Source organism: Phyllobates terribilis, unplaced genomic scaffold, assembly GCF_046119375.1.
Source record: "Phyllobates terribilis strain yellow unplaced genomic scaffold, ASM4611937v1 Scaffold_1__5_contigs__length_1240528914, whole genome shotgun sequence".
Taxonomy (NCBI): Eukaryota; Metazoa; Chordata; class Amphibia; order Anura; family Dendrobatidae; genus Phyllobates; species Phyllobates terribilis.
The window spans coordinates 704402799-704429381 of record NW_027362761.1 but is presented as its reverse complement, the minus strand read 5'-3'; the positions used below and the strand labels follow the sequence as shown (position 1 = coordinate 704429381).

Sequence of the window (26583 nt, the reverse complement as noted above, 5' to 3'; positions counted from 1 at the left end):
TGCCAAAACTTACCTGAGAAAGCCTAAAACGTTTTGGAAGAATGTTCTCTGGTCAGATGAGACAAAAGTAGAGCTTTTTGGGCAAAAGCATCAACATAGAGTGTACAGGAAAAAAAAAGAGGCATTCAAAGAAAAGAACACGGTCCCTACAGTCAAACATGGCGGAGGTTCCCTGATGTTTTGGGGTTGCTTTGCTGCCTCTGGCACTGGACTGCTTGACCGTGTGCATGGCATTATGAAGTCTGAAGACTACCAACAAATTTTGCAGCATAATGTAGGGCCCAGTGTGAGAAATTTGGGTCTCCCCCAGAGTTCATGGATCTTCCAGCAGGACAATGACCCAAAACACACTTCCAAAAGCACTATAAAATGGTTTGAGAGAAAGCACTGGAGACTTCTAAGGTGGCCAGCAATGAGTCCAGACCTGAATCCCATAGAACACCTGTGGAGAGATCTCAAAATGGCAGTTTGGAGAAGGCACCCTTCAAATATCAGAGACCTGGAGCAGTTTGCCAAAGAAGAATGGTCTACAATTCCAGCAGAGCATTTTAAGAAACTTATTGATGGTTACCGGAAGCGGTTGTTCCCAGTTATTTTGGCTAAAGGTTGTACAACCAAGTATTAGGCTGAGGGTGCCAATACTTTTGTCTGGCCCATTTTTGGAGTTTTGTGTGAAATGATCAATGATTTGATTTTTGCTTCATTCTCTTTTGTGTTTTTTTCCTTGCAAGCAAATTAAATGAAGATAATAATACCAAAGAATTTGTGATTGCAATCATTTTCAGGAAGAAACTGAGTATTATCTGACAGAATTGCAGGGGTGCCAATACTTTTGGCCACCACTGTAGATGGCTACGTGTGCTCAATATTAAGCAATACAATTAAGGTAAGGCTATGTGCCCACGATGCAGAAATGCTCCGGATTTTTCCTGAGCGTTTCTGCATCTCCCTGACAGAAAAAACGCATGCGGATTGTACATGCGGATTGTACATGCGGATTTTACATGCGTTTTTCCTGCCAGGGACAAGCGGATGTGAAGCGTTCTTCAAATGCATTTCCGCATGCGGGTTGACAAGCGATTTTAGCATCACTTGGAAAGTGCTTGAGAACTTGGTCACACTATATAAATCCATGTAACCGGCATGGATTTATATAGTGTGACCGTAAAAGAATGGTAAAAAATAAAAAATATATACTTACCTTCTGATGGTCTGCCGACGTCAGCGGCCGCGTGATCCATCACATGACTAAATGACGTCACCACAGGTCCTTTAGTCTACCGCGAGCTGCCGGCAAGCCAGGACGAATCGGATAAAGACACCGGGGGCCATCAGAAGGTAAATATAATATTTATTTTATTCTTTTTTTACAGGTTCTATGGTACCTGGGTCCGGAGGAGAGTCTCCTGTCCTCCACACCCGAGTACCATCCGCACATTGAAACGCATGTAATCCGCATGTACAGATGCAGGGATGCGGAATCCATGCGTTCTAATGCAAGTCAATGGCGGCGAAAACGCCGCGTTTACACAAAATAATTGGTAGTGCTGCGTTTTTTTCCGCAATGATAATCCGCAGCGTAAATTTCCGCAGCATGTGCACAGCACATGCGGATTATCATGGGGGACATGGCAGACCTTCTACCATGCGCTTTTTAAGCGTTTCTGCAGCGGAATTGCCGCTGTGGAAACGCTTAAAAAACGCATAGTGTACACACAGCCTAAAAAAAATTATTATAATTAATATATTAATATTGTGCCAAATTAATTTCACGTGAACTATCACATGATCTATCACAGGGGATCAAGTGACATGTGATACATCAGGTGTGTGTGTGTGGCGGGGGGGAGGGGGGCATTGAAGAAAGAACTGTCCATAAGGCTGTGTGCCCACGTAGCGTTTTTCAAGCGTTTTTGATGCGGAATTTCCGCAGCGGAAACGCTTGTAAAACGCTTGGTAACCCGCACCCCATGGTCCCCAATGGGATTCCGCAAGTTCTATGCACATGCTGCGGATTTTTCTGCAGCGTTTATGCTGCGTACAAAAATCCGCAGCATGTCATTTAATTTTGCGGAAGCGCAGCGGAACTCCCGCCATTGACTTGCATTGAAACGCATAGAAACCGCGACTGTACATTTCTACAAGCGGCTTCTATGCGTCTCTATGTGCGGATGGTACCCAGTTCTGGAGGAGAGAAGACTCTCATCCAGACCTGGGTACCATTGTACCTGTAAAAAAAAGAATAAAATAACAAATAAAGTTATATTCACCTGTCCGACGGCTTCTCTCTGAATGCCGGCATCGCTTGAGGACCTGCGGTGACGTCACAGTCATGTGACCGCAGGCCCTTCACCGCTCTGTCTCGCGATATGCCGGCAGCCAGGAACCAGACAGGAACGAGCGCTGCAGCCACGCCGGGGCCTCGGGGGTGAGTATAGCTTTATTTGTTTTAATTTTTACGGTTCACACTGTATAAATCCATGCTGGTTGCATGGATTTATATAGTGTGACCTAGTTGTCAAGCACTTTCCAAGTGATGCTATCGCCTGGAAAGTGCTTGTCAATCTGCATGCGGAAACGCATGTATTAGGCTGTGTGCCCACGTAGCGTTTTTCAAGCGTTTTTGATGCGGAATTTCCGCAGCGGAAACGCTTGTAAAACGCTTGGTAACCCGCACCCCATGGTCCCCAATGGGATTCCGCAAGTTCTATGCACATGCTGTGGATTTTTCCGCAGTGTTTATGCCGCGTTCAAAAATCCGCAGCATGTCAATTAATTTTGCGTTTCCGCAAGCGGAATTGCCTTTGTCCAATGCATAAAAAACGCAAGGCAATTCCGCATGTGGAAAACGCGTGATAAACGCGCGAAAAACGCGCGATAAACGCGTGCGGAATTCCGCATGCGTTTTTCCGGGAGAGGACTTGCATTTATGCAGCAGAAATTTTCTGCTTCATAAATGCAACGTGGGCACATAGCCTCACGCAGGAAAAACGCATGCACAATCTGCATGTACAATCTGCATGCGTTTTTTCTGCCAGGGAGATGCAGAAATGCTGCAGAAATTTTCTGCTTCATTTCTGCATCGTGGGCAATCCCTATAATTGCGATTAAAGCCAGGAAGACCCTTCCTGCAGCCAAGCTACGGCGGCCTCACAAGTGGCAGAGTACCGTGACAAATATGGCGTACTACTCAAGTGAATTGCGCAAAGAAAGTTGCGCAACCGCACTGACAATTACGCCCTACTTGATGCACGGTGACGTCAGCGGCTGAGGAACTTCTCGTTGCCATGGTGCTCAGCGTCACGCCCAATGATGTCAAAGACCGGAAGTTCGTGTAATCTAAAGATGGCTGCAGGAAGCAGGAAGTGAAGAGCGGAAACCTCTGCTATACGGGCTCCTGCAACCGGAAGCGTTAACGGAAAAAAAAGTTGTAAACAAACCGCCGGGAGCGAGGATTCCGTGTGGGGACAAGTCTATCAGGCAGCAGCCTCTCTGCTGGCGTCGGTGCTCGGGATCAGTGTGGAGTGAGGACCCACGGGAGACGTCCCGGAAGTAGAGTGGTGAGAGCTGGGGCTAGTATCGTCGTGTACACTTACCGCACCTTGGTCGGTTCTTTATGTTGTGAACTAGAAGTCCCAGCAGGTGGTGATAGGCAGGCGTGCTGTAAGTACTGCCTGGTGGTGATGTAGGAGGGCACTGGTGGGCACCTGGAGGCTTCCCATTGTTTGCCCCTCACACCACTACCAGTCATATGCCCACTGACCTGGTGTAGTTCTACCTAGCTCCGTACTTAAATGTAGGATGTGACTATGGCAGGGTGTAATTGTGCGGGCCAAGGTGGCAGAGTGGGGATGTAGATGCCTGCACCCTCAGAAGGTTGGCCATGTCTGTGTATACCAGTAATGTGCGGGCCAAGGTGGCAGAGTGGGGATGTAGATGCCTGCACCCTCAGAAGGTTGGCCATGTCTGTGTATACCAGTAATGTGCAGGCCAAGGTGGCGGAGTGGGGATATAGGTGCCTGCACCCCCGGAAGGTTGGCCATGTCTGTGTATACCAGTAATGTGCGGGCCAAGGTGGCGGAGTGGGGATGTAGGTGCCTGCACCCCCGGAAGGTTGGCCATGTCTGTGTATACCAGTAATATGCGGGCCAAGTTTGCGGAGTGGGGATGTAGGTGCCTGCACCCCCGGAAGGTTGGCCATGTCTGTGTATACCAGTAATGTGCTGGCCAAGGTGGCTTAGTGGGGATGTATGTGTCTGCACCCCCGGAAGGTTGGCAATGTCTGTGTATACCAGTAATGTACACCACCCACCCTATACAGGCTCAGGCTATACAGCATTTCTACAGTAGATAATGTGAAAACTGTCCAATGCACAACCAGGAAGCCTTCAGCGGTGTTGTTGTAACGACTGTGTGACCACTGCAGGCAATGACTGGCCTCAGCAATGGCGGCACATGATCGTGGCAGTACAGGGACCGCGGCAGGGACTTTGATGGGTACTACTTATTTGTCTTTCATTACAACCCATGCACTAGTCTCTTCTGTTTTTATGGATGAGATTTGTCCTCAAAACTCGATACATGAGTTCAAAAAACAAACAAAACCAGATGCCATACAGACTACATCTTTTTATGAGGGGGTTTCAGAAAACCCCTTGTCCACCTCTGCAATTTGTTTTTAAATAAAAAAAAAACTTCTTTACTCGCCCTTCCAGGGTCTATCGCTGAGTCTGCAGCGCTGCTGCCTGTTTCCTATTGTCTGCATTGCTGATGTCATGTCAGCAGCGCTGCAGCCAATTACTGAGCTCAGCAGCTCTGCTCGAGTTGATGGCACAAGTTGATCAGGGCAGCTGAGATCACAGATTGGCGTCTTCTGAGCCTTCCCATTGACTTGCATTGGAAATTATAGAGCGTCTTCTGTGCAGAAGATCCCTGAAGAATGGACATTTCACTTTTAACTGCTATGGCTATTGTGGAAACCTGAACATAAGCACAGCAGGTCTTTGTTACATAGGAATGCATATATTCATTCTCTTGAGTGTTTTCCGAACACGTTTTCAGAGTAAGAAAAAAATCAAAACATTTGAACATACCCTAACAGGCACTAGGAGTAGCATGGAGACACAGCCCTTGACCTGGGGAGGGTGAGAAATGCACCGCTTATTATTTTTATAGCACAATCTGGAGCCAGGGGACATTGTTTTCTGAAATCTGAAAACCCCTTCAATCAATATTTTGCAAAGATTACATAGGGAACTGAATTGTGGCTTCTTCCTTTTTTCTTTTTTTGTGGATGGGAAAAAAAGGGCATATAGGTGTGAAAAACAGACATATGTAACACCATACGTATGGAAAATTGGCTGTTTTTTCATATGTTCATCTGCAACCAGCCTTAGGCTATGCTGACATGACCATATTACACTGTCCTCGTATGGACCGCTGCTTATATCCTGACCTCATAGACTCTGGTCGTGGTCAGGACACCTTCAATCAGTCCAAACATTGCTGTTCATACATGGACCATTTAATACATTAATGAGGACATCGTTTTTTAGCTTCATTCAGGCATCCGGTATTTTTTTTTTCTCGTGTGAAAATCAGTTCTTTTTTTGTTTTGTTTTTCTTTTTCTGTGTGCTGGACTTTTTTTTTTGTTCAATATGTCAGTTTTTACAATTTTGTTTTTCTCATGAAAAAGAAATTCAAAAAGGCTTCAATAAAATGTCACCATCAACTACTCATTGACATAGACCTCCTTCACATGTCCATATAAAACACGTAAATGAAAAATGGCACCGGTGTCATCAGTGTTTTCAATCAGTGTGCCCGTGTTTACAGTCAGTTTTCCACCAGTTTGTCCATTTTTGTCACCAGTGTGCCCGTTTTTCACATCTGTTGTCATCGGTGTTTTTCCGGTATGGATATAGAAATAAATGACAGCTTCTCCGGTACTTTACAATGTTAAACACGGACAGCACACAGACTGTACACTGACGCCACCTGTGTGCTGAATGTGTTTTTCACAGGCCCATAGACTTGTATTGGCTCTTGTCATCTGTGCTGCCTGAAAAAAACAGACATGTGAATAGCACCATAGGTTATAATAGGTACATGTGGTATCCGTGAAAAAAACAGACCATACGTACTGGAAACATGGATGTGTGAAGGAGGCTAGACCGACAGCATTTGGCTGACACAAGGAAGCCATCAGAATGCTATTTGTATATTTTCACAGTCACTTGAATTGGCAAGTTTGAGCTGCAAATGTTTTGTGGATGTGTAAACACGCCCGTAGATTATGATGGTTATGTGTTCAATTTGAAAAAAGCACGGATAGTCAATTAAAGGCAATATATAAAGTGGTTTTCTGATGTTAATGATGGGTAGAGAAAGGTAGACTGAAAAATGAAGCAAGTTTGCAATTTTTTAGCCTAATAATAATATTTCTATAACACCAACATATTCCGCAGCACTTTAATACATGATTCAGATACAAAAAGGAGTGAAGGCCCTGCTTGCAAGCTTGCAATCTATGAGGAAATAGGGGAGCTATTTCTTCCTATCCTCTTTCTTCTTTATTTTGTTTCCTGCACTTTGCCAGGTTACCGGCCACTTCTGCAGTCTATCAGCTTTTTTCTATAGTGGGTATAATCACTATTGTGAAGCTGCCCGGGATTGCTGGGGCCAGGGCTGTGGAGTCGGTAAGTCAAACCTCCGACTTCCCAACTTCCATGACTCCGACTCATGGCTCATGTTTAAGTGATAAATTTACTGTAGCACAGATTCATCTCAGCTAAAAGTCTAGACCCTTAGATGAGGACTAGGACAGACATTTATAGGACATTTCATAACTTTCCCAAATTCTTATGGAAAAATATTCCCCACAAACTGCACTGAACTACTGTACCCAATTTATTATATATTTTAGGAGTTGGAGTCGGTCCGTTGTATTCCGACTCCACCACCCTGGCTGGGGTGCCTTGTTAACTCCTCATCCTGACTAACTTCAACAGCACTGTTCTTCTCCGCTGCTGCAAAGGCTCACAGCTCAGTCCAGCAGAGTGAGCATACCACTGATGAGAACTGTCAACCCTTCATACTACACTGCCCACTGGGAACCCGGGAGGCAAGGAGCGCTCTGATCCTGAAGATGGGATTGGGAGAAAAGCTTTTTGTAAAGGGAACCTGTCAGCTAATTCATGCTGCCCATGGATTGAATCAGACCTTTATTTTACTGTTGCAGCCATATATATTTTTCTCTGAAGCTAGCTAGGTTCTACCACCATCTGGCATTTCCAGCGCCACTAGAAGTGATTGACAGGTCTCTCACTATGGGAAAGACCTGTCAAACACCTGCAGTTGCCCGCCAAACTAGTTTGCAACCGTGCAACAAGACTCTGATTCCAACCATGGGCAGCATAAATCAGCTGACAAATATACCTGGCTGCTGTCGTGCAGGCAGGCTTTGATTCATGCTGTCCCTGGTCTGCTTTTACATTAAAGTACTGCAGTTGTCCATTTAAAGTCCTTCATTTTTCCATTACTTTTAGCGACCAGTATATGAATAAATTACCAGACTATAAGACACATCGGACCATAAGACGCACCTAGGAGGAGAAAAATGGAAAACAAAATTGAAGCAAAAAGTGTGGTCATGATGCCCTGTTATTGGGGGGGAGTGGAGGGTGCTGCTGACACGGTTATAGGGGTAATGTCTCCCATTTCTCTACTATTATCCCCAATCCTGGTATATATATGCCCCCCCATCCTGATATATATGTGTGTATATATATATATATATATATATATATATATATATATATATATATATGGCCCCCAATCCAGGTGTATATGGAATGCATGTAATTACTAAACCAGACATGTCAGAAGAGCTGACCCCTCCACTTTAAAGTGAATCTTTATCAGGGACAGGCGTTTTTACCTTGGGGCATGTAGCAGATGCTGTAAGAAAGACAAGCCCTGCTGTAGAGCCACATCTATGCAATTTAAGCATTTCACAGAACACTCAATCGGTATGTGCTGGATCTTGTTCGACTCGACATCTGTCACATGGTTGCTGCCTCTCACTCTGTACCACACACACTGGTCCACAGTGACATCCTATGGCAGCTAGACATGATGACAACTTGTGGGTTTCTGCTGCTGATTTAGACCTTGGCTTATGCTGTAGGTTCTTATCTTTAGTTGATAGTGGAACTTTTTACTCTAAAGAGATTAGTCATGTTGAAGTCCTACAGGCCTAATCTTTCTTTTAACCCATCAGGGGAGAGTCCGGTGATTGCCAGGCACGTTTGTTAGGCAGGTACGTAGAAGGGTAAATTGGGGCCTGCATGTGATGCACAAACCCTAGCTAGGTGGGGCACTGGTATAGTGTTTATTGCAGCTGTCTCACTTACTTTCTGTTTCTGTTCTATATATGTGACCAAACATGTTAGTGGCAGATTATAACTTGCTTCCGCAATTCATAGATATCTGTTTGTATTCTTATATTCTACTATTGTACAGCCATGGAGATTACAATTTTAGGGTTTCTACACACACCTTTCCCATTTTAGAGACTGAATATGCAATCTTCAGGTGTATACGGCGATTGTGTGAAGGATACTGTTCTCTACTCCCACAGTGTCTCCATAACATGGATGTGTGGATGGTGTATCAGCACTGTTTAAAGGATAGCACTGTATTTGGGGGCTTCTACATAGTACTGAACGTGTGGAGCCAAAGTGTTAATTGATTGCAACTGGCTCCATCTTTTCTGACAGAGATGGTCACAGACCATACCTGCTAGCCAGAGAGAGGACTCGCAGTCTGTCAAATTTTGGTAATCAATTTCCTACCATGTGGTTAATGTAGGAAGAAGCACCAGAAGACTTTCATTATTTTACCTCCCATTTGCTGTTATGAGTACTTGCAGATGAGGACAGACGCTGCTCTTATGTCAGTTTGGGGTGCTATTGTTGCACATACCCTTTGCAACACTGGGATTTTCCGTTTTTGCATTTTCATTTTTTGCTCCCCTTGTTCCCAGAGCCATAGCGTTTTTATTTTTTGGTCAATATGGCCGTGTGAGGGCTTATTTTTTGCGGGACGAGTTGTACTTTTCAACGCCATTACTAGTTTTACCATATCGTGTACGGGAAAACAGGAAAAAAATTCCAAGTGTGGTGAAATTGCAAAAAAAGTGCAATACCACAGATTTTTTTAAAATTTTTTTTACCATGTTCACTGAATGCTAAAACTGACCTGCCCTTCTTATTCTACAGGTCATTACGAGTTCATAGACACCAAACATGTACAGGTTCTTTTTTATTTAAGTGGTGAAAAAAAATTCCAAAGTTTGGTAAAAAAAAAAAAAAAAAAAAAATAGTGCCATTTTCTAATACCCGTAGCGTCTCCATTTTTCGGGATCTGGGGCCGGGTGAGGGCTTAATTTTTGCGCGCCGAACTGAAGTTTTTAATGATATCATTTTGGGGTAGATCCGATGTTTTGATCGCCCGTTATTGCATTTTATTGCAATGTTGCGGCGACAAAAAAACGTAATTCTGGCGTTTAGAATTTTTTTATCGTTACGCCGTTTACCGATCGGATTAATTCTTTTTTTATATTGATAGATCGGGCTATTCTGAACGCGGCGATACCAAATATGTGTATGTAGTTTTTTTTTTAAATTATTTTATTTTGAATGGGGCGAAAGGGGGGTGATTTAAACTTTTATATATGTATATTTTTTTTATATTTTTAAAAACATTTTTTTTTCACTTTTTGCTTGCTTCTATAGTCTCCATAGGAGACTAGAAGCAGCACTTGTCTGATCGCCTCTGCTACATGCAGATGATCAGCAGATCACCTGTATGTAGCAGAAATGGTCCTGTGCTATGTGCGCCGACCACTAGGTGGCGCTCATAGCGACCAGCTCATGACAACCACTGGTGTCTGCTGCAGACCCAGGGTTGTCATGACCACCCATCGGTGACCTGCGATCATGTGACGGGGTCGCCGATGGGCGGGGTAAGTGACGCCCTTCCGGCACGGCGCTGCTAAATGCCGCTGTCAGAAATTGACAGCGGCATTTAACATGTTAACAGCCGCGGGTGGATCGCGATTCCACCCGCGGCTGTTGCGGGCACATGTCAGCTGTAAGAATCTGCTGACATGTGCCCGGTTCAGTGCGGGCTCAGCGCTGGAGCCCTCACTGAACCGGGGGATTACAGCCTGTGTGCTCTAATACAGCACAGTCTGTAAAGGGGTTAAAGGGAATTTGTCAGAAAGATTTTATCCCCCAAACTACTTATATGCGCACTTAAAGGGTTATTCCCATCTCCAAGATCCTATCCCAATATGTAGTAAGTGTAATAATATTATTCCAGTTAGAAATGTAGTATAGTTCTTCTGATTGTCTATATCGCTTACCCCATGTGCAGGGCATTACAGTAGCTTCATTATCCATGGTTACGACTACTAACTCACTAGATGAGTGGTCGTAACCATGGATACCTAAGCTACTGCAATAACATGGGTAAAGCGACAGCAAACCAGAAGAACTATACTACATTTCTAATTGGAGGTATTTACTTTTATTATTTTTTATTATTATTTATTATGCCTACTATATTTTGGTATAGGATCTTATAGATGTGCATACCCATTTAACTCTTTCAAAGACAAGTCCAGCAATATCTTTACATTGATAGACCGTTCCTGTTTTGCTGAGAAATCTGCATTTGAATTGATTGAGCAGCACGGTGGCTCAGTGGTCAGCATTGTTGCTTTGCAGCACTGGAGTTCTGGGTTCAAATCCCACCACGGACGACATCTGCAAGGTGTTTGGAGAAGAAATCTTTCTGACCGATAGCCTTTAATATGTGCAACAATAGCACTCCAAACTGACATCAGAGCAATATCTGTCCTCATCTGCAAGTATTTATACGTATCATGCATGAGGACCAGAATGCCATTCTTAGCGGAGTAGGCATCAGGAGGGAAAGGTCCCCCCTATTTTTGATAACTAGCAAAGCAGACAGCTACGAGCTGATATTACCAGGCTGGCAAGGCATTGTTATTGAGCCCTTCCCAGCCTAAAAATACAAGTCCGCGGCCACCCCAGAATTGGCGCATCCATTAGAAGCACCAATTCTGGCACTTTGCCCGGCTCTTCCCGATTGACCTGGTTCTTTGCCAATTGGGATAATGGTTTTGGGGTTGATGTTATCTTTTTGACAAATCACAGCTGACATCAAGCCATGGGGTTAGTAATCGAGAGGTGTCTATCAGTTAAACAGCTGCAGGTTGATATTATCAGGCCGGGAAGGTCCCTTGATATTGGGCCCTTCCAAGCCCACAGCCGGAATTGACGCATCCATTAGATGTGCCAATTCTGGCGCTTTGCCCACCTCTTAACGATTGCCCAGGCTGATGATTGTGGCCTGTAGAATGTTTGTCCACTCCTCTTCAATGGCTGTGCAAAGTTCTTCTTGCATGGCCAGCTTACTCACTGGACATGTCACCCATTGAGCATTTTAGGATGCTCTAGATCGGCGTATTCGACAGAATGTTCAAGTTCCTACCAATATCCAGCAACTTCGCACAGCCATTAAAGAAGAGTGGACAAGCATTCCACAGGCCACAATCAACAACCTGATCAACTCTATGCGAAGGAGAGGTGTTGCACTGCGTGACGCAAATGGTGGCCACACCAGATACTGACTGGCTTTCTGAACCCCCCACCCAACACTGTAAAATTGCAGATTTTGGGGTGGCATTTTATTGTGGCCAGCCTAAGGCACACCTGTGCAATAATTATGCTGTCTAATTAGCATCTTGATATGCCACAGCTGTGAGATGGATGGATTATCTCTGCAAAGGAGAAGTGCTCACTAACACAGATTTAGGCCGGTTTCACACGTCTGGATATTTCCGGTACCAGAGATGTCCGTGTGCACCTGTGTGGCACACGTGTACCGCATCAGGAGCACACGTACCGGTGTTTGGGAATAAGCGTACATTTAGCGCTGTTACCAAGCCCCCGGTGCTGAACGCTACCCTCATCATTGTCCCTTGCTCGTGCTGTGTTCAGCATGAGCAAAGGACAGTGTTGGGAGTAGTAGTGTCTGCTCCCGCAGTGTCCATGTGTAAAAATAAGAATAAAATAATAAAATCCTTATACTCACCTGTCCGGAGATGTCCCCCTCTGTAATCCTCTGATCGCTGACGCAGAGGGACAGGAGCTCCCTCTGCCTTCAGTTTGGCACCCCCATGACGTTATCGCAGGCGCCTGATTGTTGCCATGGTGACCCCCGGGTCACCAAGCTATGGAAGCTCACAGCATGGTCTCAGAAGTATTCTGCACAGGCATAATGCACTGCAATACATTATACCTGTGAAAAAAGTAAAAAAAAAGTTTTAAAAAATAAGTAAAACAAAAATTGTAAAAATCTTAAAATAAATAAATAAAATTATAAAAAAATTTGATAACACATATATATATATATATATATATATATATATATATATATGTTTTTATGTAAAAAACAAAAAAAGTATACATATTTGGTATTGCCGTGTCCGGAACAACAACCCGATCTATAAACGTGTCACACTAGTTAACCCCTTCAGTGAACGGCGTAAAAAAAACAAAAGAAAAAACATGGGAAACTGATTTTTCATCATACCGCTGGAAAAAAGTGGAATAAAACGCGATCAAAAAGATGAATGTAAATAAAAATTGTACTGCTGAAAACGTCATCTTGTCCGGCAAAAATCAAGCCACCATACAGCTCCATCAGCGGAAAAATGAAAACGTTACAGCTCTCAGCATACAGCGATGCAAAGATAGTTATTTTTTCTATAATTTTTTTTTGCAAAAGTGCAAAAACATAAAAAAATTAAATGCGGTATCGCCATAATCGTAATGACCGCAAGAATAAAGCTGCCTTATCAATTTTACCACACGAGTAATGACCTAAAACCCCCTCCCACAAAAAAAAATTCCTGAATTGTTGTTTTTTGTTCATTCTGCTTCCCTAAAAATCAGAATAGAAAGCGATCAAAAAATGTAATTTGCCTGAAAATGGTACCAATAAAAACGTCAACTAGTGCTGTAAAAAAACAAGCCCTTAGATGACTGTCGACCGAAATATGGAAAAATTATAGCTGTCAAAATATGGTGAAGCAAAACATTTTTTTTTTGCAAAAAAACAGCGTCTTTTAGTGTGTGACAGCTGCCAAACATAAAAACCCGATATAAATCTGGTATGGCTGTAATTGCGCCGACCCGAAGAATAAAGTCGTCTAATCACTTATACTGCACGAGAAACGGTGTAAAAAATAAACAAACCAATTCTTAACCTGCTGTTGATTTGTTCATTCTGCCTCCCAAAGATCGCAATAGGGCTCGGCTCACATTTCTCCTGCGCTCTGGGCTAAGCGCTTACACCGGGGTTTCCGTGTAAATCTCTGAAATATGTGATTCAGACGGAACCCCCGGTGGAAGATGATCTGGAGGTGTCCATTTTTTTAGGCATGGATAAAAGCGTGGTCAGCCACAGTTTTGTGCACTGCTGAAAAGAGGCCAGACGGGGTCCAGAGTAACTCTGCTGCCTCATCTCATTATAGTGAATGGATCCCTCGGGGGTTTCATCTGAATCGCGTCATTAGGAGATTTAGATGGAAACCCCAAAGTAAGTGCTCAGCGTAGAGCACAGGATAAATGTGATCCAAAATGTTATGTAACATGTTCCCAACAAAAGCTTCACATAAAAAGCCCCCACTCAGGTCTGTTATGTGTTAATGGAAATATAGGGGCCTTCCATGTTACTGGTAATACAAAAGCTCTGGAAAAGCGAAATGGCTCCGCGTTCCCCCAAAAGAAATTAAGCAAATCCTGCACTCCCAAATCCAAATTCCCCCCTCCCTTCTGAGCACCACAGTGTGTCTAAACCACACTTGGCATCCACATGTTTTGCAGGGGTATAATTTCCAAAATGGGGTCACTTGAGGGGAGATTCTGCTCTTCTAGCACTTGGGAGCTCTGTATATGGAGTCCGCAAACTATTCTAGGAAAATTGCTCTCCAGGAGGCAAATAGCACGCCGTCCCTCCTGAGTCTCATTGTGTGGCTAAGCAGTACTGTACAGCCACATGTGGGATATTGCTACGTTCAGCAGAAATTATGGGACACATTTTGGTGCCATTTTTTACCAATTTCCCCGTGTTAAAATGTAAAATCTGGGGCTAAAACAAAATTTTTGTGGTAAAAATGTAATTCTTCTTTCTTCACTGCCCAATGGTAAAAAACAATTCTGTGACACACCTATGGTGTCAATATGATCACTGCACCCTTAGATGAATTCATTGAAAGGTGTAGTTTATAAAATGGGGTCACTTATGGGGGATTCTGCTGTGGTTGAGCCCCTGAGGTGCCAGAAATGTGACATGGGCAGCACGGTGGCTCAGTGGTTAACACTGCAGCCTTGCAGCGCTGGGGTCCTGGGTTCAAATCCCACAAAGGACAACATCTGCAAGAAGTTTGTATGTTCTCCCTTTGTTTGCGTGGGTTTCCTCCGGGTTCTCCGGTTTCCTCCCACACTCCAGACATACTGATAGGGAATTTAGATTGTGAGCCCCAATGGGGACAGTGATGATAATGTCTGTAAAGCGCTGCGGAATATGTTGGTGCTATATAAAAATAAAGATTATTATTATTATGGCACTCTCAAACCAGTCCAGCAAATTTTGAACACTAATATGGCGCTTCTTCCCTTCTGAGCTTTGCACTGTGTCTCAAAAGTAGTTTTCGACCACATATTGGCGTACTCAGGAGAAATTGCACAAAAAATTTTGAAGTCCATTTTCTCCTGTTACCCTTGTGAAAAGAAAATATTAGGGGCTAAAAGATCATTTTTGTGGCAAAATTTTTTTTTTTATTTTCACGGTTCTACGTTATAAACTTCTGTGAAGCACCTGGGGGTTCAAGGTGTTCACCTTACATCTAAATACGTTTCTTGAGGGGTCTGGTTTCCAAAATGAGGTCACTTATGGGGGGGTTTCCACTGTTTAGACACATCAGGTGCTCTCCAAATCATGGCGTCCGCTCTCGATACCAGCCAATTTTGCATTCAAAAAGTCAAACGGTGCTCCTTTCCTTCCGAGCCCTGCCTTGCACCCAAACAGTGGTATTCCCCCACATATGGGGTATCGACGTACTCTGGAGAAATTGCACAACAAATTTGGGGTCCATTTTCTCCTGATACCCTTGTGAAAATAAAAAAAAATTGGGTCTAAAGTAAAATGTTTGTGAAAAAAGTTAAATGTACATTTTTTCCTTCCACACTGCTTCAGTTCCTGTGAAACACCTGAAGGGTTAATAAACTTCTTGAATGTGATTTTGAGCACCTTGAGGGGTGCAGTTTTTAGAATGGTGTCACTTTGGGGTATTTTCTGTCATAAAGACCCCTCAAGGTCACTTCAAATGTGATGTGGTGCCTAAAAAAAAACAAAAAACAAGGTTTTGTAAATTTTGTTGGAAAAATGAGAAATCGCTGGTCAACTTTTAACCCTTATAGCTCCATAACAAAAAAAAATTTGGGTTCCAAAATTGTGCTGATGTAAAGTAGACATGTGGGAAATGTTATTTATTATCTATTTTGTGTGACATATCTCTCTGATTTAAGGGCATGAAAATTCAAAGTTTGAAAATTGTGACATTTTCAAAATTTTTACTAAATTTCAGATTTTTTCACAAATAAACGCAGGTCTTATCGAATAAATTTTACCACTATCATGAAGTACAATATGTCATGAAAAAACAGTCTCAGAATCACCAGGATCCTTTGAAGTGTTCCAGAGTTATTACCTCAAAGTGACAGTGGTCAGACTTAAAAAATGAGGCCTGGTCATTAATCTACAAAGTTGCTCGGTCTTTAGGGGGTTAAATTCTATGGCAGGGACGCACAACATTTTATGGTCCAAGGGCCACATTATCGTCAGATGAATGCGGCGCCAGAACCACCGTTGTCACATGAATGTAGCACCGAGCTTAGTACAGTGGTCAATTGTAATGTCAGGTCAGCCCCATATACACTTGTATCACATAAACTTATAACTCCCAATATGTCCTTAACAATGGTTGCAGTTACCAGCCATCATCAGACTGCGCACCATACAGTATCCACAGCATTGATGAGATGCAGGCAGTATCACAAATAAACATTACATTCAGGTGCCTTATAGGTGACATCATCTCTGATTGGAGTCGTTCCCATCCCTTTTGTCTCCATGTAGCACAGACGCCATGATAATATTTTCAAGCACACAGCTCATCTCTCCAGACTTCCCTCTGACACCTCTCCATTACTAACCTCAGGGCTTGATGGCGGTGTGATTTTTGACAAATCACATCTGTCATCAAACCCATATATCACCCCGATTTCCAACGCACCACGGCATCGAGGTGAGCCTGGTAAAGCGCCATTTAATGTGATGTGCCAATTCTGGGGTGGCTGCGCTCTTCTATTTTTTGGCCAGGGACGGGCCAATGACCATGTACTGTCCCAGCATGATAATAGAAGCCTGCAGCTGTCTGCTTTATCTGCGCTGGTTTTAAAATATAGGGGGGACCCCACGCCATTTTTTAAATTTAGTTATTTATTTGATGCGCTCACTACAACCATCATCAACATCGTCTGGTTTTGCTGTTCGCAGGGAGACCAGGCGAGGATGATGACAGTTGTAGTCAGCACTCGGCGCCTGGGAACAGCGCTAACTGTACAGCTTTTCCCAGACATCAAAGCATTTAAAAAATGGACATTTCTATGTGTGGCTCACATGGACTCATGGTCCCTGTGAACACACTGACTTGTGTGCAGTCCCATAGATTTAAATGAGTCTATGTGTTTAAGTGTCTCCAGTACGAAACACTGACATGTGAATGGAGCCTTATAGGGTCTCTGTCAGCACAGAATGACTGTTCAGACTAAGTTCCTCTGCTCAGTGCTTCATTTATATAAACCTTCCCATCTGCTTGTTTTCCATCAATCCCCCCCCCCTCTTCTTTTGATTGACAGCTCTGGCTTCCTAGACCCAGAGAAGGGTTGAGATGAGTGGAACACAAGCTGGGGTGACAGTGTATATAAATGTTTGACCCCGCTGTGAAGCACCGAGCGCCTGTACTTGGTTTGAACAGTCATTCTCTGTGGATAGAGTTATTTTTAAGGGACTCTTATCAGCAGAGAGTGACTGTTCAAACCAAGTACAGGCGCTTAGTGCATCACTGATGTGGCCAAACATGTAAGTGGCCTATTCATTACATTGATGGCCGACCATACAAATTTTACCATTTACCTTTCGTGTCCCCCTATTTCCTCATATTTGTAAGCCTGCGGTCAGGACCCTCACTTCTCTTGGTATCTGTTGAATTATGTGTTACTCTGTAATATCTTTATTGTCTGTAGAAGTCCGCTCTAAAATGTAAAGTGCTGCGGAATATGTTAGCGCTATAGAAATAAAAATTATTATTATTATAAGTGCACCTTCCCACCTACTTGTTTCCCACCTATTTCTATCCTTGTCCGGCTCTACATAGCTACAGCTGTCGATCAAAAAAGAGGGGAGGAGGTGCATGTAAATGTTTGGCCACACCAAGGGTGCCTGTATTTGTTTTGATAATCATTTTGTGCTGAAAGACTCTCTTTAACCATTCAATCTCTGACAGCAGCATCTAAATGACATACCGTATTTTTCGGACAAAATTTTGGAGGAAAGTGGGGGGTGTGTCTTATAGTCCGAATGTGGGGGGGGGTATATATATATATATATATATATATATATATATATATATATATATATATATATATATATATATATATATATACATATACTGTGGGGGGAGCGGTAGCTGCGGAGGAGCAGGGAACAGGAGGCAGCAGCTGCCAGCTGCAGCCTACACTGTCCCTACTGCTAAATAAAATAAATATTCAGCACTGACTATTCATTCTCCTTAATAGCGTGCACAGTGTAGCCGCAGCACTGATCCTGCTGCTGCCGGGCGATCGCATGTGCCCGCTATTAAAGGGCAGAAATATTCACTCCTCTTCATGACATGGGAGTGGAGAGGGGTGAATATTCATGCTCTTTAATAGCGGGCACATGCGATCGCCCGGCAACAGCAGGAGCCGCACTGCGGCTACACTGTGTGCCGGCTATTAAGGAGAATGAAGTCACTGCTCCCCACGCACACAGTCCCGGCGTGGGGAGCAGTGACTATTCCCACAGCTGATCTCACCTTGTGAGGGCGCATGGCAGTGACTCCATGCACGGCTCACATGGTGAGATCAGTGCTGGCAGCAGAGCAGGACGCAGCGCTGGAGCAGAGGGAAGAAAGGGGAGTAAAAGTGTTTATATTTTTTTATGTGCAGCATGATGGGGATGAGGGATGAGGGGTGCCATGCATACCACAATGAGGGGTGCCATGCATGCCAGGATGGGGGATGAGGGGTGCCACGCATGCCAGGATGGGGGATGAGGGGTGCCACGCATGCCAGGATGGGGGATGAGGGGTGCCACGCATGCCAGGATGGGGGATGAGGGGTGCCACGCATGCCAGGATATTAGGAAAGGGGTGCATATATACCAGGATGGGGAATATTAACAGAATTGGGGGACATTACCCCTATACCAGTGTCAGCAGCAGACCCCCTCCCCCTTAACAGTGCATCGTGACCACATTTTTTTACTTACATTTTTTTTTTCTATTTTCCGCCTCTGAAACCTAGGTGCGTCTTGTAGTCCAAAAAATACAGTAATTGCTGATGCGCAAGTGCACTGGCTGCCATTGGTCCTCCCACAATGTGATCACAGGGAACTGATTGGAGAACCACGATTTCAAACGATTGCAAGTTCAAATCCCCTAAGGGGGGTAGAAAATAAAGTAAAAGGGGAAAAAAAATGTTTTTTGAAAATACCTAAAAGTTTAAATCACCTCCCTTTTCCTATTTAAAAAAATCAAGAAACAAAGACATGAAAAGAAAATATGTATTTGGTATTAAAGTGTTTGTAAAAGTCAGATCTATCAATATATAATTTTTTTTTAACCATAAGTTAAATTTAAAAAAGACAGTCAAAATGTAAGAACTCCTTTTTCTTAGTCTCTGCACTATATATGCCTAAATGGTGTCGATAAAAATGAAGCTCAGTGTGCAAAAAAACAAGCCCTCACACATCTCCATTGATGGAAAAATAAAAAAAAGGTAAGGAGTCCCAATAAATGCCTACTGAAACCAATTAGTCATTTATTTTTAGTTTATAAAAAAAAAAATTGACGACTAAAAAGAACCCTCATAAGTTTGGCATTGTTTTACTCGTACGGACTTGAAGAATCCTATTGCCAGGTCATTTATAACCGCATAATGAGTGCCAAAAAAACCATGGCGGAATTGCATTTTACCACTCTTGGAATTTTTATTTTCTCATTTTTCAGTACATTACATGGTAAAGTGAATGGTGTCCTAAATCTACAACTTGTCCAGAAAAAAACAAGCCCTGATACGGCTATATTAATGGCCAAAAAAATGCTTTTGGCTCTTGGAGGTATAGGAAATACTAAAAGGGGAAAAATGGAACATTCCCGTCATAAAGGTGTTAATAGTTGTCCAATTTTGCAGCTATTCTTTTCTTTTGAAGACTGTTTGCTAAGATGCTTTATTGTATACCTTAAACTGGTTGTCCCATCAACAACCCTATCCACACGGTAGGTGATAAATGCCAGATTGCCAAAGGTCCATCCTCTGAGACCCAAACCTTCCTCAGTACAGTGTTTCAAAGTCCCCAGTGTGAACGTAGTGGTGATGAACATGCAACCCCCTTTGTACCCCCTGTAAGGCAGCGCTACTTATTATCCTGGGGGATACTCGCTTCGCTGCGTCAATTTAAAACACACCAGCCATATTTTCCGGTATTTCTCAACTCGGCAGTTTATTAACTCCATAAACCGTAGTTCACACACATAAAGTCCACGAGCCCAAGTGGCAGACCGGCCCACTTGGCTCTAATTACAGCCTTCCGCAAGGTAATACTAACACAATGTCCATATAAATGTCCATAACACAAGAGTATTACCTTCTCCGGCTTCAGCTGTAACAGTCCTTTTTCATACGCCACCGCTGTGGCACTACGGCTTCCCACACGTGGTCTCCAGCCGTCACTCCCTTTAAGGCTTACTGGCGTATTACATATATCATACCCAGGCTTCACCCTCCAGGACGCTTGTGTGGCACTCCGAGGCTTACTGGCATCCCTCACACTCTCAAAGAGGAATCCAGGCTTCACCTCCACCGGAGTCCACCAGGCCTCTTGTGTGGCACTCCGAGGCTTACTGGCATCCCCCACATTCTCACACAGGGATCCAGGCTTCACCTCCACCGGAGTCCACCAGGCCTCTTGTGTGGCACTCCGAGGCTTACTGGCATCCCCCACACTCTCACACAGGGATCCAGGCTTCACCTCCACCGGAGTCCACCAGGCCACTCCAGGCCTCACACGAGCGGTGTTCCCCCACACACACAGGGAACAGCCTCGTGCCTCTCCCACGGTGCCCACACAGGAGCTCCCAACACCCAGGAACTCCTACACACCGGAACACACCCACACAGGAACACACAGGGTTTATATATACTGCAGCACACACACACATCCACAGATAGGACCTTAACTGTGTGCACAAGGACCTGTGTGATGTCACGATCATGTGACCAGTCAGTTAAAGGGGAAGGTACATGGTCCTTCCAACACACTGAACCATTAAAGGGATGTCTGCTACATCACATATCCCCCCCCCCCCCCTCTGTTCAAACTTGTGGGGTTGAATACAGAATATACACAAACAGTCTATATCCCACAGTTCACACTGAGACCATGCACTTGACCCTTGCGTTGTCCAGCCCCTGGAACATTAGTCATTGACATTAGCCCACTCCTTAGGGACCTACCATCTGTCAATGTCATCGACTCCGTCAAGTCACATTTCCGGGTCGTAAACTTGTCAGACTTCCCCCGCTCCCAGCGGCCAGTCATAACCTTGTCAGGTCTCCCCCGCTCCCAGCGGTCAGTCGAAACCCTACCAGGTCTCCCCCGCTCCCAGCGGTCAATACAATAGTGTGACTCCACATAGTTCCGTCCTCTATTGGGTCGATTGTATGGGCCACTCAACCCTGAGTCACTGGAGGTCTCACTACCTCCAAACCCACTCCCAGGACATCTTGAAAGGTCCCTAACCTCAGCTGTTCTGATATTTAGGGAGCCCTTTCTCTGTCTGGTCTCACACTTTCTAGACGGCTGCCATCTTCTGCTGCTCAGATGATGCTGTCTATCCACTCGCAGTCTAACGAGATTCAACTTTTCCACCTCTCGCAGGTAGGTCACTCGGTACTCCACCAGCATGCTCATATCTGCAAGACTTTCTTCCGTTCCTACAGCGTAGAACGACACCATGCCATCTTCATCCGGCATCCAGTCCCGACGATCACCTTACTTTTACCACACCAGACTTCTTCACCATCATCTGCGTGGCTCGGCCATTTCTCCCAATGAGCTCTCTCACCAGAACACGAGGCACCCGGATGACCTCTTCTCACAGACTGTGAGCCTTTCTCATCAGCTCCAGTTGTCTAGCGGCTTGCTCCGTCTTCAACCGGAGAAACCCCTTCGTGCGAATACATCGCCAGTGTATGTCACTTAGGATAGCCACCCTCTTCAGTGTGACTTCAGTTGTGGACAGGACCACCAGCTGTCTAGCCTCTGAGGTCAAGTACACCTTACAGGCTCCCACGGCCTTCTTAAACTCCTCATGCACGAACTCACGGCTGCATTCTTCCCTCAAGTCCTCGGGTACATCTACGAGGCACTTATACCGAGACGTCTCGGTCTCATCAGTGGTTTCCAGACGATCAACTAGCTCAGGTTTCAGGGACAACTGACTTCCAGCTTCTTCACCCTGGATGCTTCCCCTGAGCTGACTCACAGTTACAACTTCACAACTTTTCGTCTTGACCACCTCCACTTCACCTTTATCTTCCAACACCACACTCTTAGCTCTCCTCAGATCCACCTTCTCATGGTCTAAGGGAGTAAGTGCAACTTGTTTGCCTTTTCCCTTCTCCAAGGAGACCTCGTTCACCACGTGACACTTTGCTAGGCCACCTTTGAGCTCCAAAACTTCTCCTTCCAGCTCAGTTACTCGCCTCTCAGCAGTCCATCTCTGAAACTCTTCCTGCTTCAACTGCTCTTCCAGCAGCAGAGCTCTCTCAGACCTCTCCGTCTCCAATGCGCCCACTCGGCTCTCAACAGCCAGTCTCTCACGCTTCTCCTGCGTCCACTGGGTTTGTAGCAACTCCTTGAGCTGCTTGATCTCGGCTCCGACATCCACCGAATCCTCCGAGCCCACATCACTCGAGGAAGTATCTGCTTCATACCTCCCATCACCAGCGGTCAACTCCTGGCCCTGGTCTGTGGCTTCTTTGACAGACTCCTCCATCTTTTTCTGCTCAGCTTCCATCTTGCTGACTGTTTCCTTAAGGTACGTCTCTTCTTTCTGGAGAGTATCACAGGACATCTGTAGCTCCTTCACCTGAGCTTCCAGATCTAGGGTCTTTCCCCGGAGATCATCATTCTCCTCACGGGTGTCTTGCAGAGTGGTCTCAACCACTTGGCGCACTTGCTCTGCATCCGCCTTATCCTCCTCTAGTTTTTCCTTCACCTTGAGGAGATCCTCATAATCTCTCTTACTCTGTTGCAGTTCCTCACTGAACTTTCCATACCTCTTTTCTGCCTCATGGTCATGAGCAGACACTTCAACTTTTATTGCCTCTTTCAGGGTGGATAGCTCCCGGTCTCGCTGGTACAGAGAGTCCTCCAGCCGCTCCTTCTCCTGCATTAGAGGCTTTACTTGGTCCTGGAACTGCTGCAGCTCCCTCATGAGTTCATCATACTCCTTTTTAGATTTACACAGCTCCTGGTTGAACTGTTCGCGCAGTCGTTCTAGTTCCTGATCACGTCCAGAAACTCCACCCTGCCGCGTCTCCTTCTCAAGTTTCAACTGCAAAACCTCCTCCTTGATTTTGCGGCGGTCCTCCTTAATTGCGTGGAACATCTCCTTCCACTGGACAACTTCCTCTTTGCTTCCCTTTAGATCTCGCTGTAAGTTCTTCACAACCTTGTATACCCTCTGCCGTTCAGACTCCAGGATCCGCTGGTCTGAGGACACGTTCTCCAGGTCCGTCACTCCCTTTAAGGCTTACTGGCGTATTACATATATCATACCCAGGCTTCACCCTCCAGGACGCTTGTGTGGCACTCCGAGGCTTACTGGCATCCCTCACACTCTCACAGAGGAATCCAGGCTTCACCTCCACCGGAGTCCACCAGGCCTCTTGTGTGGCACTCCGAGGCTTACTGGCATCCCCCACACTCTCACACAGGGATCCAGGCTTCACCTCCACCGGAGTCCACCAGGCCACTCCAGGCCTCACACGAGCGGTGTTCCCCCACACACACAGGGAACAGCCTCTTGCCTCTCCCACGGTGCCCACACAGGAGCTCCCAACACCCAGGAACTCCTACACACCGGAACACACCCACACAGGAACACACAGGGTTTATATATACTGCAGTACACACACACATCCACAGATAGGACCTTAACTGTGTGCACAAGGACCTGTGTGATGTCACGATCATGTGACCAGTCAGTTAAAGGGGAAGGTACATGGTCCTTCCAACACACTGAACCATTAAAGGGATGTCTGCTATATCGCACCCCATTCTCCCACCTTATCATTGTTTATTAGATGCAGATTGTTTTTCTTCCTATCTTATCTTATTTTTCATCAATGTACTTTTTAATGAGACCATTTTGGGGTACATATCATTTTTTGCATAGCTCTTATTCATAATTTGTGGGAACAAAAGGCAACAAATCATTTTTTTGTGTGTTGCTACATTCCAAGACCATTTTATTTTTAATTTTTACATCCATGTAGTCATGTGAAGCGAAAGTTTTTTTGTTTTGTTTTTTTTTTTCTTGGGTGACTTGCAAATTTTTATTTTATAACAATTTTGGGTTGCTTCTTGATTACTTTTGATTCCAATTCCTTTGGAGGCAGGATGAATCAATTCGGTTATTGTAAATTTTAAAAAAATCTTTTTAGTGTTTTTTTTCACATAGATTAAATAATCTTGCTAGATTTTTATAGTTATTACAAATTAAAGGATGTTTTTTTTTCTATTTTACAGTTCTTTAATTTGTGTTTTATTACAAAAACAAACAAAGTATAATGGGGTTTTACCTTTTTTCTAACCCTGTGTTCACTTTAATAATACTTTGCACTAGTCGCATGATCAGAGGCCTTTTTTATCTTCTGTATGCCGATGAAAAATCTCTACTATGTTACCATAGAGAGACTGCATATTGCGGTGCAGGGATTACTTGCATCGCTATATTAAACATTATTGCAGTGTTATATAATGTATTGCAGATGATTCTCATTTTGAGTGACAATAACTCAGGACAATGAAGCATAAAATGTCTTTAGTGGAGAAATTCAATAATGTTACATTGATTAGGCTTCTCTCTACATGACGCCATTGATGTTTAGCCCTGATAGCTGGATAATGGAAATGTACATATGAGGATGTACAGTATTTCCAATTCCCATATGTGTGTTTTTGTGATTGTGTGTATGTAATATATATAGATAGATATGTATTATATGCTAATATTTATTTTTATTACACCTACTACATATTGGGCTAGGATCTTGAAAATGGGAATACCCCTTTTAAGCCTGTGAAATGCCTGCTCGATGGGGTTGAGATCTGCTGATTGACGCGGCCATTGCAGAACATTCCACTGTTTTGCCTTAAAGGAGACTTGTCCCCAGGAAAAACGCTATTAACCTGCAGATATTGGGTTAATCTGCATGTTAATGGTGTTACTAACCTGCCCAGTGCCTGAATGTAGCTGAACGTAGTTGCAGTGAGAAAATTAACTTTATTCTCCCTGGCAGTGTTCCGGTTTATTCACAGTGCTGGTTCAGTCGCCGATCTGAGTATACATAGGGGGCTGTAACCGCGCCGCCGCCCTTGACTGACACTGGTTCTGCATTGAGGCTGGCTGTCAGTCAGGGCAGGGGGTGCAGTTACAGCCGCTGCTCTGTATTCTCAGAGCGATGACTGAACCAGCGCCGGTGCTGCCCCCGTGACTAAAAACAGAACGCTGCTGAGGAGAATAAAGTCAATTTTCTCCCCGCAGCATTTGGCTACGTGCAGGCGCCAGGCAGGTTAGTAATGCTATTTATTAACCTGCAAATTAACCCCATATCTGCAGGTTAATAGTGTTTTTGCTGGTGACAGGTTACCTTTAAAAAAAAAAAATTAAATACTCCTGGGTTGCTTTCGCAGTACACTGTATGTATACTGTGTATTTGCTCTGATGAAGTCTTCTCTTTATGGTAGACTTAGATACTGAAACACCTACTTCCTGGAGAGTGTTCTTCACTTGGGTGGATGTTGTAAAGGGTTTTTTATTCACCATGGAAAGGATTCTGCGATCATCTACCACTGTTGTCTGCTGTGTATGTCCAAGACTTTTTGAGTTCCCAAGTTCACCAATGCTCTATTATTATTGCAGAATGTATCAAACTGATGATTTGGCCACTCCTAGCATTTCTGCATTTCATGCAACCGGCATGGATTTATATTGTGTGGCCAACATAATGTTAAAAAAATGAAAGAATTGGAACGTAAAAAAATAACCTTCTACTCACCTTCTGATGGCCCCCGCTCTGCTCCCAGCGTCGCCGCTGGCTCCGTGGCGGGTACCGGTAATGTAAAAGGACCTTCCATGACGTCAGCGGTCATGTGACCGGTCACGCGATAGCTGACGTTGGCAGTCGACGCTGGGAGCAGAGTGGGGGCTATCAGAAGTTGAGTGTAAGGTTATTTTTTATTTTAATTCTTTATTTTTACTTACAGCTACTATGGTACCCGGTTCTGGAGGAGAGTCTCCTCCAGACCTGGGTACCATCCGCGCATTAATCACATAAGATACACATAACTACATGTAGTCATGCGGATCTTATGCGATCCAATGCAAGTCAATGGCGGTGATTTCGCAGCAAAATCGCATTAGAATTGGTCTTGCTGCGGGTTTTACCGCAATGCGAATTCGCAGTGGAAATTTCCGCATGATGTGCACAGCACTTGCGGATTTGCATTGCAGTAAATGACAGACCTATTACAAGCTATTTTAATGCGTTTTCGCAGAGAAAATACGCCGCAAAAACGCATTAAAATTGCTTCGTGTGCACATAGCCTGAGCCCATATTGATTATATAACTTTATCTTTAATATGGTTTGGTAAACAGCTAAAATGACAAAACTTGTCACTGCCCAAATATTCCTGGTCCTAACTGTATTTTGTGAGTATCATAACTGAGCACACAGCTTCTCTAGTCCACCATTGATATGTTCAGCTAAAGCCCTAAGGCAGAGATGTCAAACTCAAATACACACAGGGC

The 26583-nt window shown here is 44.3% G+C and overlaps 1 protein-coding gene across 1 annotated transcript in view; it reads left to right on the top strand.

The window, feature by feature from the left end:
- The first annotated feature begins 3297 nt into the window (after positions 1 to 3297).
- SBNO2 (strawberry notch homolog 2) overlaps positions 3298 to 26583 on the top strand; it is a 94696-nt gene continuing 71410 nt past the window's right edge. The window contains exon 1 of the mRNA XM_073685957.1: positions 3298 to 3560. The gene's annotated coding sequence lies outside the window, so the exon portion shown is untranslated. The remainder of the gene's footprint in view (positions 3561 to 26583) is intronic.